The sequence below is a fragment of the Phacochoerus africanus genome, chromosome 4, assembly GCF_016906955.1.
Source record: "Phacochoerus africanus isolate WHEZ1 chromosome 4, ROS_Pafr_v1, whole genome shotgun sequence".
In the NCBI taxonomy this organism is placed as follows: Eukaryota; Metazoa; Chordata; class Mammalia; order Artiodactyla; family Suidae; genus Phacochoerus; species Phacochoerus africanus.
The window spans coordinates 59,379,995-59,394,616 of NC_062547.1; positions in this window are offsets into that span (position 1 = coordinate 59,379,995).

Genomic DNA, 14,622 nt, shown 5'->3' on the forward strand with positions numbered 1-14,622 from the left:
AGAGGTAGCACCTTTTCATATTCTTACCCAACAATGTATAATTCTCCCTCCCAACACATTTTTATTTTCTATTTTTTGATAGTAGCCATCTTAATTCATTGGGGTGATATCTCATTTGGGGCTTTGATTTGCATTTCTTTAATGTTATATTCAGCATCTTTTCATATCCCTGGTGGCCATTTGTGTATGATTTTTAGAGAAATGTATAATCAGGTCATTTCCCATTTTAAAAATCTATTATTTTTGTTGTTAAGTTGTAAAATGTAATACATTCTAGATGTTAACCCATATCATACATATGACTTGCATATATTTTCTCCTATTTAAAGGTTGCCATTTCATTTTTTGAAACTGTTTTCTGATGCAGGGAAGTTTTTTAAGTTTGACGCAATTCTATTTGTCTGTTTGTGCAATGTTTTCTTTTGTATGTGGTCTAATATCCAAACATTCATTGCCAAATCAAATGTCATGAAAGTTTTCTTCAATGTTTCTTCTAGGAATTTTAGAGTTTGGGGACTTATGTATAAGTATTTACTCTCTGATGAGTCTGGCTAAAAGTTCATCTATTTTGTTTTTTAAAAATTAGCTTTTCATTTCATTGATCTTTTCTATTGTCTTCTTTGTATCTATCATTTAATTCTGCTCTGATTTTTATATCTTTCATTCTATTAACTTTGGAACTTGTTTGTTCTTCTCTCTGTAATTTCTTTAGATGTAACTTTATGTTGTTTAATTTATACTTTTCTTCTTTCCTAAGGTAAGATTATATTGCTATAAACTTCCCCCTAAGAACCACTTTTGTTACATCCCATAGTTTTTTCTTATTAAAGTATAGTTGATTTACAAAGTTGTGCCAAATGCTGTGGTACGGCAAAGTGACTCAGTCATACATATATATATATATACATACATTCTTTTTTATATTAGCTTCCATCATAGTGTATCCCAGGAGACTGGATATATCGCCCCATGCTATATAGTAGCACCTGATTGCTTATCCATTGTAAATGTAATAATTTGCATCTACTAATCCAAAACTCCCAGTTCATCCTAATCCCTCCCTCCTCACCCTTGACAACCATAAATCTGTTCTCTGTGAGTCAGTTTCTGTTTTGCAGATGTGTTCATTTGTATCATATTTTAGATTCCCCATATGAATGATATCATATGGTATTTTTTTTCTCTTTCTGACTTACCTAGTATGAGAACCTCTAGTTGCATCCATGTTGCTGCAAATGCCATTATTTCATTCTTTTTTATGGTTGAGTAGTATTGTATTTTATATATGTATCATTAATCTGTCAATGGACATTTAGGTAGTTTCCATGTCTAGGCTATTGGGAATACCCAATATTGTAATGAACATTGGGAAGCCCGTGTCTTTTTGAATAAAAGTTTTGTCTGGACTTATTAATGGTGGCCATTCTGACTGGTGTGAGGTGGTACCTTATGGTAGTTTTGATTTATATTTCTCTAGTAATCAGTGACTTTGAGCATTTTTTCATGTGCTTGTTGGCCATCTGTCTATCTTCTTTGGAGTAACGTGTATTCATGTCTTTTGCCCATTTTTCCATTGGGTTGTTGGCTTTTTTGCTTTTGAGTTGTGTAAGTTGATTTTATATTCTTGTTTGTATGTTTTAGAGATTAAGCGTTTGTCTGTTGATAATGTGAGAAAAAGGAAAGTATACATGTATATGTAACTGGGTCACCTTGCTGTAGAATAGAAAATTGACAGAACACTGTAAACCAGCAATAATGGAAAAAATAAAAATCACTATGCAAATTTTTTTAAAAAGTTTTGTCCAGATATATGCCCAAGAGTGGGAATGCTGGATCATATGGCAGTTCTATATTCAGTTTTCTGAGGAACCTCCATATTTTTCTCCTATCAACAGTGTAGGAGGGGGTCCATATTCTCAGCACCCTCTCCAGCATTTGCTGTTTGTAGACTCTGTGATGATAGCTATTGTAACTGGTGTAAGGTGGTACCTCACTGTAGTTTTGGTTTCAATTTCTCTAATAATTAATGACGTTTCTCATATGCCTAGTGGCCATCCATATGTCTTCTTTGGAGAAATGTCTATTTAGGTCTTCTGCCCATTTTCAATTAGGTACCTTGGTTTTGTTTTGTTGAATTGTATGAGTTGTTTGTATATTTAAGAGATTAAGCCCTTGTTGGTTGCGTCATTTGCAACAATTTTCTCCCATTTCATAGATTGCCTTTTCATTTTGTTTATGGTTTCCTTTGTTGTGCAAAAGCTTATAAGTTTGATTAGACCCCATTGGTTTATTTTTGTTTTATTTCATCCTTGAAAGACTGACCTAGGGAAACATTTATATGGTTTACATCAGAGAATGTTTGCCTAGGTTCTCTTCTGGGAGTAATATGGTGTTATATCTTATGTTTATTTTGGGGTATAGTGTGGGGGTGTCTGTTTCATTGATTTGCATGCAGCTATCCAGTTTTCCCAGCACCAATTACTCAAGAAACTTTTTCCCATTTTATATTCTTGCCTCCTTTGTTAAAGACTAATTGACCATAGTTGTCTGGATTTATTTCTGGGTTCTATATTCTGTTCCATTGATCCATATATCAGTTTTTGTACCAATACTACATTCTTTTGATTACTGTACAATGTAGTATTGTCTGAAATCTGAGAAAGTTATGCCTCCTGCTTTGTTTTCTTTTGCCTCAGGATTCCTTTGGCAATTCTGGGGCTTTTATGATTCCATTTAAATTTTTGGATTAATGGAGTTCCCATCGTGGCTCAGTGGTTAACGAACCCGACGAGTATCCATGAGGACATGGGTTCAATCCCTGGCCTCGCTCAGTAGATTAAGAATCCGGTATTGCCATAAGCTGTGGTGTAGGTCTCAAACACAGCTCGGGTCCTGCATTGCTGTGGCTGTGGTGTAGGCCAGCGGCTACAGTTCCAATTGAACCCCTAGCCTGGGAACCTCCATATGCCATGGGTGTGGCCCTAAAAAGACAAAAGACAAAAAAAAATTTTTTAATTAAAAAAAATAAAAAATAAAAAAATAAATTTTTGGATTATTTATTCTAGTTCTGTGGAAAATGTCATGGGTGGTTAATTTTACAATGACCACATTAAATCTGTAGATTGCTTTGGATAGTATGGTTATTTCATTTATTTATTTATTTTTACTTATTGCATTCTTTTGTGTTTATTAGCTTCTTAATTTCCATGATGTACAGTATGGTTATTTTAATAATATTAATTCTAATCCAGGAGCATGGGGTATATTCCCATTTCTTTGAATTCTCTTTGATTTCATTGATTAATGTTTTATAGTTCTCAGAATGCAAGTCTTTTACCACCTTGGTCAGGTTTATTCGGGGGGGGAGGATTTGGTGCAATTTTAAAAGATATTTATTTACATTCTTTTCTGATATTTCATTGTTAGTATACAAAAATGCAACAAATTTCTAAACATTAATCTTATATCTTGCCCCTTTGCTGAAGTCACTTATCATATTAAGTAGTTTTCAGGTGGAGTCCCTAGGTTTTTCTGTATATAGTGTTATGTTATCTCCATATACTGATAATTTTACCTTTTCCCTTCCAATCTGGACAATTTTTATTTTTTTTATTGTATGATTTCTATGCCCAGGACTTCCAATACTATGGTGAGTAAAAGTGGTGAGAATGGGCATTCCTATCTTATTCCAGATTTTAGCAGAACGGCTTTCAGCTTTTCTAAATTAAGTATTATTTTTCATTATGGTTTTCTCATAAATGGCTTTTATTACATTGAGATATGTTCCTTCCATATCCACTTTGTAAAAGTTTTTATCATTAATGGATGTTGAATTTTGTCAAATGTTTTTCCTGCACCTATTTAGATTATCATGAGGTTTTGAATTTTCTTTTGTTCATATGCTGTTATATATTGATTAACATTAAGGATTGTTGAACAATAAGGATTGTTGAACAATAAGGATTGTTGAACAATCCTTATGAATTTGGGATGAATCCCACTTGGTCATGGTGTATGATCTTTTTTATGTGTTGTCGAATTTGGTTTGCTAAAATCTGGTTGAGAATTTTTGCATCTATATTCATCATATGTATTAGCTTATAGGGTTTTATTTTGGTAATATCTTTGTCCGCTTTGGGTGTTAAGGTAATGGTGGCTTAATAGAATGTCTTTAGGAGTATTCATTCACCTTTGATCTTTTGCAAGATTTAAGGATTGCTATAACTTCTTTGTATGATTAGTATAGTTCCCCTGTGAAGCCACAGGGGAGTGTTTTATTACATATTCAATTTAATTATAGGGAGTGTTTTATTACATATTCAATTTCACTTTTGTCGATCAGTCTGTTCAAATCACCTATTTCTTCTTCTTGATTCAATTTTGGTAGGCTATATGTTCTTAAAAAGTTGTCCATTTCTTCTAGGTTGTCAAATTTGTTGGCATGTTCATAATATTCTCTTATGGTTTTTTGTATTTCTGAAGTATACATTGAGATTTCTCCCTTTTCATTTCTTATTTTGTTTACTTGGGTTCTCTCTCTCTGCTTCCTGGGGTGTCTGTCCAAAGCTTTGCCAATTTTATTTACCCTTTCAAAGAACCAATTCATGGTTTTATTGATTTTTTTCTATTTTTATAATCTCTTTTATTTATTTCCTCTCTGATCTTTATTATTTTCTTCCTTCTACCGATTTTAGGTTTTGTTTGTTCTTTCTTTTCTTACTCTTTTAGGTGGTAGATTAAGCTGTTGACAAGAATTTTCTTGTTTTTTGAGGATGGTCTGTATCACTATGAAGTTCCCTATAAGCACTGCTTTTGCAGCATCCTGTATATTTTCTATCATTGTGTTTTTAGTCTTTTCTCCAAAGGTATTTTTAAATTTCCATTTTGATTTTCATATTGACCCATTGGTTATTTAGGAGCATGTTGATTAGTCACCATGTAGTCAGTTTTTTTCTCATTTCTTTTCCTGAGGATGATTTGCAGTTTCAAGCCACTGTAGTAAGAGAAGATACTTGAAATAATTTCTACAGTCAAATTTGAGGTTAGTTTTGTGCCCCACTATGTGCTCAACCATAGAGAATGTTCCATGTGCACTTGAGAAGAATGTGTATTCTAAGTTTCTCGGGATGTGATGTCCTGAAAATGTAAATTAAGTATAACTGTTCTATTGGATCATATATGATCTCTGTTGCCTTATTAATTTTCTGTCTAGAAGATATGTAAATTGATGTAAGTAGGGTGTTAAAGACTCTAACTATTATTGTATTTCCATCAATTTCTGTTTTTAGGTATGTTAGTATTTGCTGTATATATTTTGGTGCTACTATATTAGGGGCATAGGTATTGACAAGTGTAGTACCTCTTCTTGAACTTATCCATTATAATTAAATAGTGTCCTTTATGTTTCTTTATGGCTTTTGTTTTAAGGTCTATTTTGTCTGAGTATTGTGATTCCTGCTTTGATGTCATTTCCATTCATATTTAATATCTTTTTCCATCCCACTACTTTCAGTCAATGTGTATTTGCCTTAAGGTGGGTGTCTTGTAGGCATCATATTGTAGGCTCTTGTTTTTTATCAAGTTTGCTCTCTATGTCTTTTTATTACAGCATTCAGTCCACCAACATTTAATGTCATTATTCATACATATGTTTTACTCATACATATGTAATTATTCATACATATGTTTAAACCTTGTTTTACAGGCGATTCTATGTTTATTCTTTGTTCCTTTCTTTTTCTTTTTGTGCTATGATGATTTCCTTTTATTGTATGCTATGTCCTCTTCTTTTGGGTTTTTGTGAATCCATTGTTTGTTTTTATTTCTGTTGCCATATTTTCAAGTATGTTGACCTCTTCCTATATCTGCTTGCTTTAGACTGATAGACATATAAGTTCAACACATTTTTAAAGGAATCTATATTTTATTACTCTATTTCTGCACATTTTAAAACTTTGATATCCTTTCTTACATCTTTACGTTTGTCCTTTTGCTGTTCCTTGTGTTTACCATCACTTTAACAAATAGGTTTTTTCATTTTCATCTGTATACTGGCTTAAGTGATAACTTTCCAATTGTGATTTCCTCCATCCTATATCTTCTTACTTCTTTCCTCTTTAGAGGACCCCATTCAATTTCTTTTAGGATAGGTATATAATTGCTATATTCTTTTAGTATTTCCTTACCTTAGAAATACTCTATTTACCCTTCTATTTTTTAATTTTTATAGTTATAGTTGATGTACAAAGTTCTGTCAATGCTGCTATAAAATGGCACAGATATATATGTGATTTGCATTTCTCTAATAATTAGTGATACTGAGCATTTTTTTCATGTGCCTGTTGGTCATATGTATGTTTCTTTGGAGAAATATCTATTAAGGTTTTCTGCCAATTTTTCAACTGAGTTGTTTGTTTTGCTGTTGAGTTTGCATGTGTTCTTTGTATATTTTGGAGACTGAGCCCTTGTCAGTTGCATCATTTGAAAACATTTTCTCCCATTCCAGAGGTTGCCCTTTTTTTGGTAGTGGTGGTTTCCTTTGCTGTGCAGAAGCTTGTAAGTTAGATCAGATACCACTGGTTTGTTTTTGTTTTCAATTCTATTGCTTTGTGAGACTGAACTAACAAACATTTGTAAGTTGATGTAGGAGCATATTTTATCTAGGTTCTCTTCTAGGAATTTTGTGGTGTCTTGTCTTATGTTTAAGTACTTAAGCCATTTTGAGTTTCATTTTGTGCATGGTGTGAGGGTGTGTTCTAATTTCATTGATTTACATGCAGGTGTCCAGGTGTCCACTTGCTGAAGAAATTTTTTCCAATTTTATATTCTCTCTTCCTTTGTCTAACATTAATTGACCAGAGGTGTCTAGGTTTATTTCTGGTTCTCCATTCTTTTCCATTGTTCTGTATGTCTGTTTTAGTACAAGTACCACACTGTCTTGATTTCTGTGGCTTTGTAATATTGTCTGGAGTATGGGAGGGTTACACCTCCTGCTTGGTTTTTGTTCCTCAGGATTGCTTTGGCAATTCTGGGTCTTTTATGTTTCATATAAGTTTTTGGATTATTTTTTGTAGTTCTGCGAAAAATGTCATGGGTAATTTGATAGGGATTGCATTGAATATGTATATTGCTTTTGGTAGTATGGCCATTTTAATTGTATTAATTCTTACAATCCAGGAGTTTGGAATATCTTTCCATTCTTTTGAATCCTCTATAATTCCTGTGATTAATGTTTTATTTTTCTCAGCATATGTCTTTAACCTCCTTGGTCAGTTTTATTCCCAGGTATTTAATTTTTAGGGTGTGATTTTCAAAGGTATTGTATTTTTATATTCCTTTTCTAATATTTAATTAATAGTATACAGAAATGAAACCAATTTCTGGATGTTAATTTTGTATCCTTCTACTTTGCTGAATTTGTTGATCAGTTCAATTAGTTTTTATGTGGCATCCTTAAGGTTTTGATACATAGTATCATATGATCTGCATAGAGTGAAAAATTTACCTCTTCCCTTCCATATTGGATATACTTTATTCCTTTGTTGGCTGGTTGCTGTAGCTAGGATTTCCAATACTATGCTGAATAAAAGTGGTGAGAGTGGGCATCCTTGTCTTGTTCCAGATTTTAGCAGGAAGTCTTTCAGCTTCTCTACATTGAGTATTATATTGGCTGTGGGTTTGTAATATATGGATTTTATTATGTTAATGTATGTTACCTCTATACCCATTTTGGTAAGAGTTTTTATCATGAATGGATATTGGATTTAGTCACATGTTTTTTCTGCTTTTATTGAAATGAACTATAATTACCTTTTGTGGGAGTATCTTTGGTGATGGTGGCTTCATAGACTCTTTGGGAGTGTTCCTACCTGTTCAATCTTTTGAAAAAGTTTAAGGAGGATGGGCATAAGTTCTTTTTTGTGTGTTTGATAGAATTCAACTATGAAGCCCTCTAGTCCTGGACTTTTGTTTGTAGGAACTGCTTTTGTTACATATTCAATTTCATTTCTAGTGCTCAGTGTTTTCAATTGATCTATTTCATTCTGATTCTGTTTTGGTGGACTATAAGCCTCTAGAAATTTGTCTGTTTCTTGTAGGTATTCAAAATTGTTGGCATACAATTGTTCATAGTATTCTCTTATGTTTTTTTATTTCTGCAGTATCTGTTGAGATTTCTCCTTTTTCATTTCTTATTTTGCTTATGTCAATTCTTTCTCTCCTCTTCTTGGTAAATCTTGCCAGAGGTCTTTCAATTTTGTTTGTCATTACAAAGAACCAGATCTTGGTTTTATTGATTTTTTTCTATCATATTTTGAATCTCTATTTTATTGATTTCCTCTATGATCTTTATGATTTCCTTCCTTCTGCTGACTTTGGGTTTTGTTTTTTCCTCTATTACTAATTATTTTAGGTGGTATGTTAAGTTGTTGATTTGAGATGTTTCTTCTTTTCTAATGAAGGCCTGTTTCACTATGAACTTCCACTTAAACACTGCTTTTGCAGCACCAATGGATTTTGATTTTATTAATGATTTTGTTTTATATTATATTTGATTTATAGTGTTCTGTCAATTTTGTACTGTACAGCAAAATAAGCCAGTCACACATACATATATACATTCTTTTTCTCACACTAACCTCCATCATGCTCCATTGTAAGTGACTAGATATAGCTACCAGTGCCATACAACATGATCTCATTGCTTTTCCATTCCAAATACAATAGTTTGCTTCTATTAACCCCATCTATCTAATTTTGGGGGGTGATATTTTAAAAGGTATTGTATCATCTCAATAGATGCAGAAAAAGCCCTTTAAAAAATCCGACATCTATTCATGATAAAAACTTACCAGGAGTTCACGTTGTGTCACAGTGGACACAGATCTGACTAGGCACCATGAGGTTGCAGGTTCAACTCTGGCCTCACTCAGTGGGTTAAGGATCTGGCATTGCCCTGAGCTGTGATGAAGTTTGCAGATGCAGCTCGAATCGGGTGTTGCTGTGGCTGTGGTGTGGGCTGGTAGCTACAGCTCTGATTCAACCCCTACTGTGGCAACATCCATATGCTGCAGGTATGGCCCTAAAAAGCAAATATAGATAGATAGATAGATAGATAGATAGATAGATAGATAGATAGATAGATATAGATATAGATATATGAACTCGTACCAAAGTGGGTATAGAGGGAACAAAACTTAACATTATTAAAGCCATTAATGACAAACACACAGCAAATACTATACTTAATGGAGAAAAGCTGAAAGCCTTCCCACTAAGAACTGGAACAGGACAAGTATGCCCATTCTTACCACTTTTATTCAACATAGTATTGAAAGCCACAGCAAACTGACAAAAAAAAATAAAAGATATCCAAATTGAAAGAGAAGAGGTAAAATTGTCCCTGTATGCAAATGGCATGATACTATATATAGAAAACCCTATGGACTCCACACAAAAACTACTCAAACTGATCAACAAATTCAGGAAAGTGACAGCATACAAGATAAACATTCAGAAATCGTTTGCATGTGTGTATACTAACAACAAATATTAGAGAAAGAATACAAAAATGCAATACCTTTTAAAAATGCACCTCAAAAAGTCAAATACCTGGAAATAAACCTGACCAAGGAAGTGAAAGAATTATATGCTGAGATCTATAAAACACTCATCAAGGAAATTAAAGAGGATTCAAAGAAATGGAAAAATATTCCATACTCCTTGATAGGAAAAACTAATATTATAAAAATTGCCATACTACCCAAAACAATCTACAGATTCAATACAATCCCTATTACAAGACCCATGATATTTTTTTTAATTTCAAGACTGGCTATATTTTTAAATATTAAACTACAAGTAAACTTAAAAAAAAATACAACTCCTTATGAGGTCAGAACAAAGAAGATTAATTTAAATAATTCCTCAGTATGACATACGTATTGGTATTCTAATGTATATCTGACCTTTATAGCAAAGGTCAGATGGCCTAATTTTGAATAAAATATTTGTTCATAAACCTGGAGCTCTACAATTACATTTTTAGTTATATATGCAGTCTGCTTCACATTTTTTTTAAATAGTTAAGGCTTTTTTTTTTTTGCAGGATCTCCTTGTAAATTTATTCTTTTTTTGTAATTTATTTTTTTTCCCACTGTACAGCAAGGGGGTCAGGTTATCCTTACATGTATACATTTTTCCCCACCCTTTGTTCTGTTGCAACAAGAGTATCTAAACATAGTTCTCAATGCTACTAAGCAGGATCTCCTTGTAAATCTATTCTAAGTTGTGTCTGATAAGCCCCAGCTCCCCATCCCTCCCACTCCCTCCCTCTACCATCAGGCAGCCACAAGTCTTTTCTCCAAGTCCATGATTTTCTTTTCTAAGGAGATGTTCATTTGTGCTGGATATTAGATTCCAGTTATAAGTGATATCATATGGTATTTGTCTTTGTCTTTCTGACTCATTTCACTCAGTGTGAGAGTCTCTAGTTCCATCCATGTTGCTGCAAATGGCATTATGTCGTTCTTTTTTATGGCTGAGTCATATTCCATTGTGTATATATACCAGCTCTTCCGAATCCAATCATCTGTCGATGGACATTTGGGTTGTTTCCATGTCCTGGCTATTGTGAATAGTGCTGCAATTAACATGCGGGTGCATGTGTCTCTTTTAAGTAGAGTTTTGTCCAGATACATGCCCAGGAGTTGGATTTCTGGGTCATATGGAAGTTCTATGTATAGATTTCTAAGGTATCTCCAAAACTATTCTCCATAGTGGCTGTACCAGTTTACATTCCCACCAACAGTGCAGGAGGGTTCCCTTTCTCCACACCCCATCCAGCACTTGTTATTTGTGGACTTCTTTTTTTTGTTGTTACTATGTTTTTATTTTTTTTATTTTTTTTATTTTCCCACTGTACAGCAAGGGGGTCAGGTTATCCTTACATGTATACATTACAATTACATTTTTCCCCCACCTTTTGTTCTGTTGAAACATGAGTATCTAGACATAGTTCTCAATGCTACTCAGCAGGATCTCCTTGTAAATCTATTCTAAGTTGTGTCTGATAAGCCCAAGCTCCCGATCCCTCCCACTCCCTCCCCCTCCCCCTCCCATCAGGCAGCCACAAGTCTCTTCTCCAAGTCCATGATTTTCTTTTCTGAGGAGATGTTCATTTGTGATGGATATTAGATTCCAGTTATGAGTGATATCATACGGTATTTGTCTTTGTCTTTCTGGCTCATTTCACTCAGTAGGAGATTCTCTGGTTCCATCCATGTTGCTATAAATGGCATTATGTCATTCTTTTTTATGGCTGAGTCATATTCTATTGTGTATATATACCAGCTCTTCCGAATCCAATCATCTGTCGATGGACATTTGGGTTGTTTCCATATCTTGGCTGTTGTGAATAGTGCTGCAATGAACATGCGGGTGCATGTGTCTCTTTTAAGTAGAGTTTTGTCTGGATAGATGCCCAAGAGTGGGATTGTGGGGTCATATGGAAGTTCTATGGATAGATTTCTAAGGTATCTCCAAACTGTTCTCCATAGTGGCTGTACCAGTTTACATTCCCACCAACAGTGCAGGAGGGTTCCCTTTTCTCCACACCCCATCCAGCACTTGTTATTTGTGGACTTATTAATGATGGCCATTCTGACTGGTGTGAGGTGGTATCTCATGGTAGTTTTGATTTGCCTTTCTCTTATAATCAGAAATGTTGAGCATTTTTTCATGTGTTTGTTGGCCATCTGTATATCTTCTTTGGAGAAATGTCTATTCAGGTCTGTTGCCCATTTTTCCATTGATTGATTGGCTTTTTTGCTGTTGGGTTATATAAGTTGTTATATATTCTAGAGATTAAGTCCTTGTCGGTTGCATCATTTGAAACTATTTTCTCCCATTCTGAAAGTTGTCTTTTTGTTTTCTTTTGGGTTTCCTTTGCTGTGCAAAAGCTTTTCAGTTTGATTAGGTCCCATGGGTTTATTTTTGCTCTTATTTCTATTGCCTTGGGAGACTGACCTGAGAAAATATTCATGATGTTGATGTCAGAGAGTGTTTTGCCTATGTTTTCTTCTGGGAGTTTGATGGTGTCTTGTCTGATATTTGTCTTTCAGCCATTTAGAGTTTATTTTTGTGCATGGTGTGAGGGTGTGTTCTAGTTTCATTGCTTTGCATGCAGCTGTCCAGGTTTCCCAGCAATGCTTGCTGAATAGACTTTCTTTTTCCCATTTGATGTTCTTGCCTCCCTTGTCAAAGATTAATTGACTATAGGTGTCAGGGTTTATTTCCGGGTTCTCTATTTTGTTCCATTGGTCTGTCTGTCCGTTTTGATACCAGTACCACACTGTTTTGATGACTGTGGCTTTGTAATATTTCTTGAAGTCTGGGAAAGTTATGCCTCCTGCTTTGTTTTTGTTTCTCAGGATTGCTTTGACGATTCTGGGTCTTTTGTTGTTCCATATAAATTTTGGAATTTTGGATTGTTTGTTGTAGTTTTGTGAAAAATGTCATGGGTAATTTGATAGGGATTGCATTGAATCTGTAGATTGCTTTGGATAGTATGGCCATTTTTACAATATTGATTTTCCCAATCCAGGAACATGGAATATCTTTCCATTTCTTTACATCTTCTTTGATTTCTTTGATTATAGTTTTATAGTTCTCAGCATATAAGTCCTTTCTCCTTGGTCAGGTGTATTCCGAGGTATTTGATTTTGTGAGGTGCAATTTTAAAAGGTATTGTATTTTTGTATTCCTTTTCTAATATTTCATCGCTGGTATACAGAAATGCAACTGGCTTCTGAATGTTAATCTTATATCCTGCTACTTTGCTGAATTTGTTGATCAGGTTGAGTAGTTTTGGGGCTGAGTCCTTAGGGTTTTCTATGTATAGTATCATGTCGTCTGCATACAGTGACAGTTTTTTCTCTTCTCTTCCTATATGGATGCCTTTTATTTCTTTTGTTTGTCTAATTGCTGTGGTTAGGACTTCCAAAATTAAGTTGAAGAGCAGTGGTGAGAGTGGGCATCCCTGTCTTGTTCCAGATTTGAGTGAGAAGGTTTTCAGTTTTTCCCCATTGAGTATTATATTTGCCGTGGGTTTAAGACCCATGACATTTTTCACAGAATTAGAACAAATAATCCAAAAAGTTGTTAAAAGAGCCATAAAAGACCCAGAATTGCCAAAGCAATCCTGAGGAACCAAAACCAAGCAGGAGGCATAACTCTCCCAGACTTCAGGCAATATTACAAAACTACATTAATCAATTCAGTGTTGTACTGGTACCAAAACAAACAGACAGACCACTGGAACAGAGTAGAGAATACAGAAATAAACCCAGACACCTGTGTTCAATTAATCTTCAGCAAATGAGGCAAGAATATAAAATGGGAAAGAGTCTTTTTAGCAAGTGCTTCTAGGAAAACTGGACAGCCACATGTAAATCAATGAAACTTGAATACACTCTCACACCATGCACAAAAATAAACTAAAAATGGCTTAGAAACTTCAACATAAGACAAGACACAATCAAACTCCTAGAAGAGAACATAGGCAAAACATTCTCTGACATCAACCTTACAAATATTTTCTTAGGTCAGTCTCCCAAGGTATCAGAAATTAAAGCAAAAATAAACCAATGGGACCTAATCACACTCAAAAGATTTTGCACAGCAAAGAAAACCATTTAAAAAAAGGACAATGTATGGAATGGAAAAAATAGTTTCAAATGATGCAACTGACAAGAGCTTAATCTCTAAAATATACAAACAATTTATACAATTCCACATCAAACAACCCAATTTAAAAATGGGCAAATGATCTGAATAGACATTTCTCCAAAGAAGATAGACAGGTAGCCAACAAGCACATGAAAAAATGCTAAATGTTACTGATTACTAGAGAAATGCAAATCAAAACTACTATCAGGTAGCATCTCACACCATTCAGAATGGCCATCATTAACAAGTCCACAAATAAGAAATTCTGGATGGGGTGTGAAGAAAGGGGAACCCTCCTACACTGTTGGTGGGAATGTAAATTGGAACAACCACTATAGAAAAGAGTATGGAGGTATCTCAGAAAACTATACATAGAACTACCATATGACCCAGCAATCCCACTCTTGGGCATATATCCGGACAAAACTTTCCTTGAAAAAGACAAATGCACCTGCATGTTCACTGCAGCACTATTCACAATAGCCAAGACATGGAAATAACCTAAATATCCATTGACAGATGAATGGATTAAGAATATATGGTATATATACACAATGGACTACTACAGAGCCATAAAAAAGAACACAATAATGCCGTTTGCAGCAACGTAAATGGAACTAGAGACTCTCATAGTAAAGTCAGAAAGAGAAAGACAAATCCCATATGATTTGACTTATATTGGGAATCTAATATATGGTACAAATAAACATTTCCATAGAAAAGAAAACTCATGGACTTGGAGAACTGGCCTGTGGTTTCCAAGGGGCAGGGGGAAGGAGGAGGTTGGAATGTGAATCTGGGGTTAATAGATGCAAACTATTATATTTGGAATGGATAAGCAATGAGATAATGCTGTATAGCACAGGGAACTATATCTAGTCACTTATGATGGAGCAT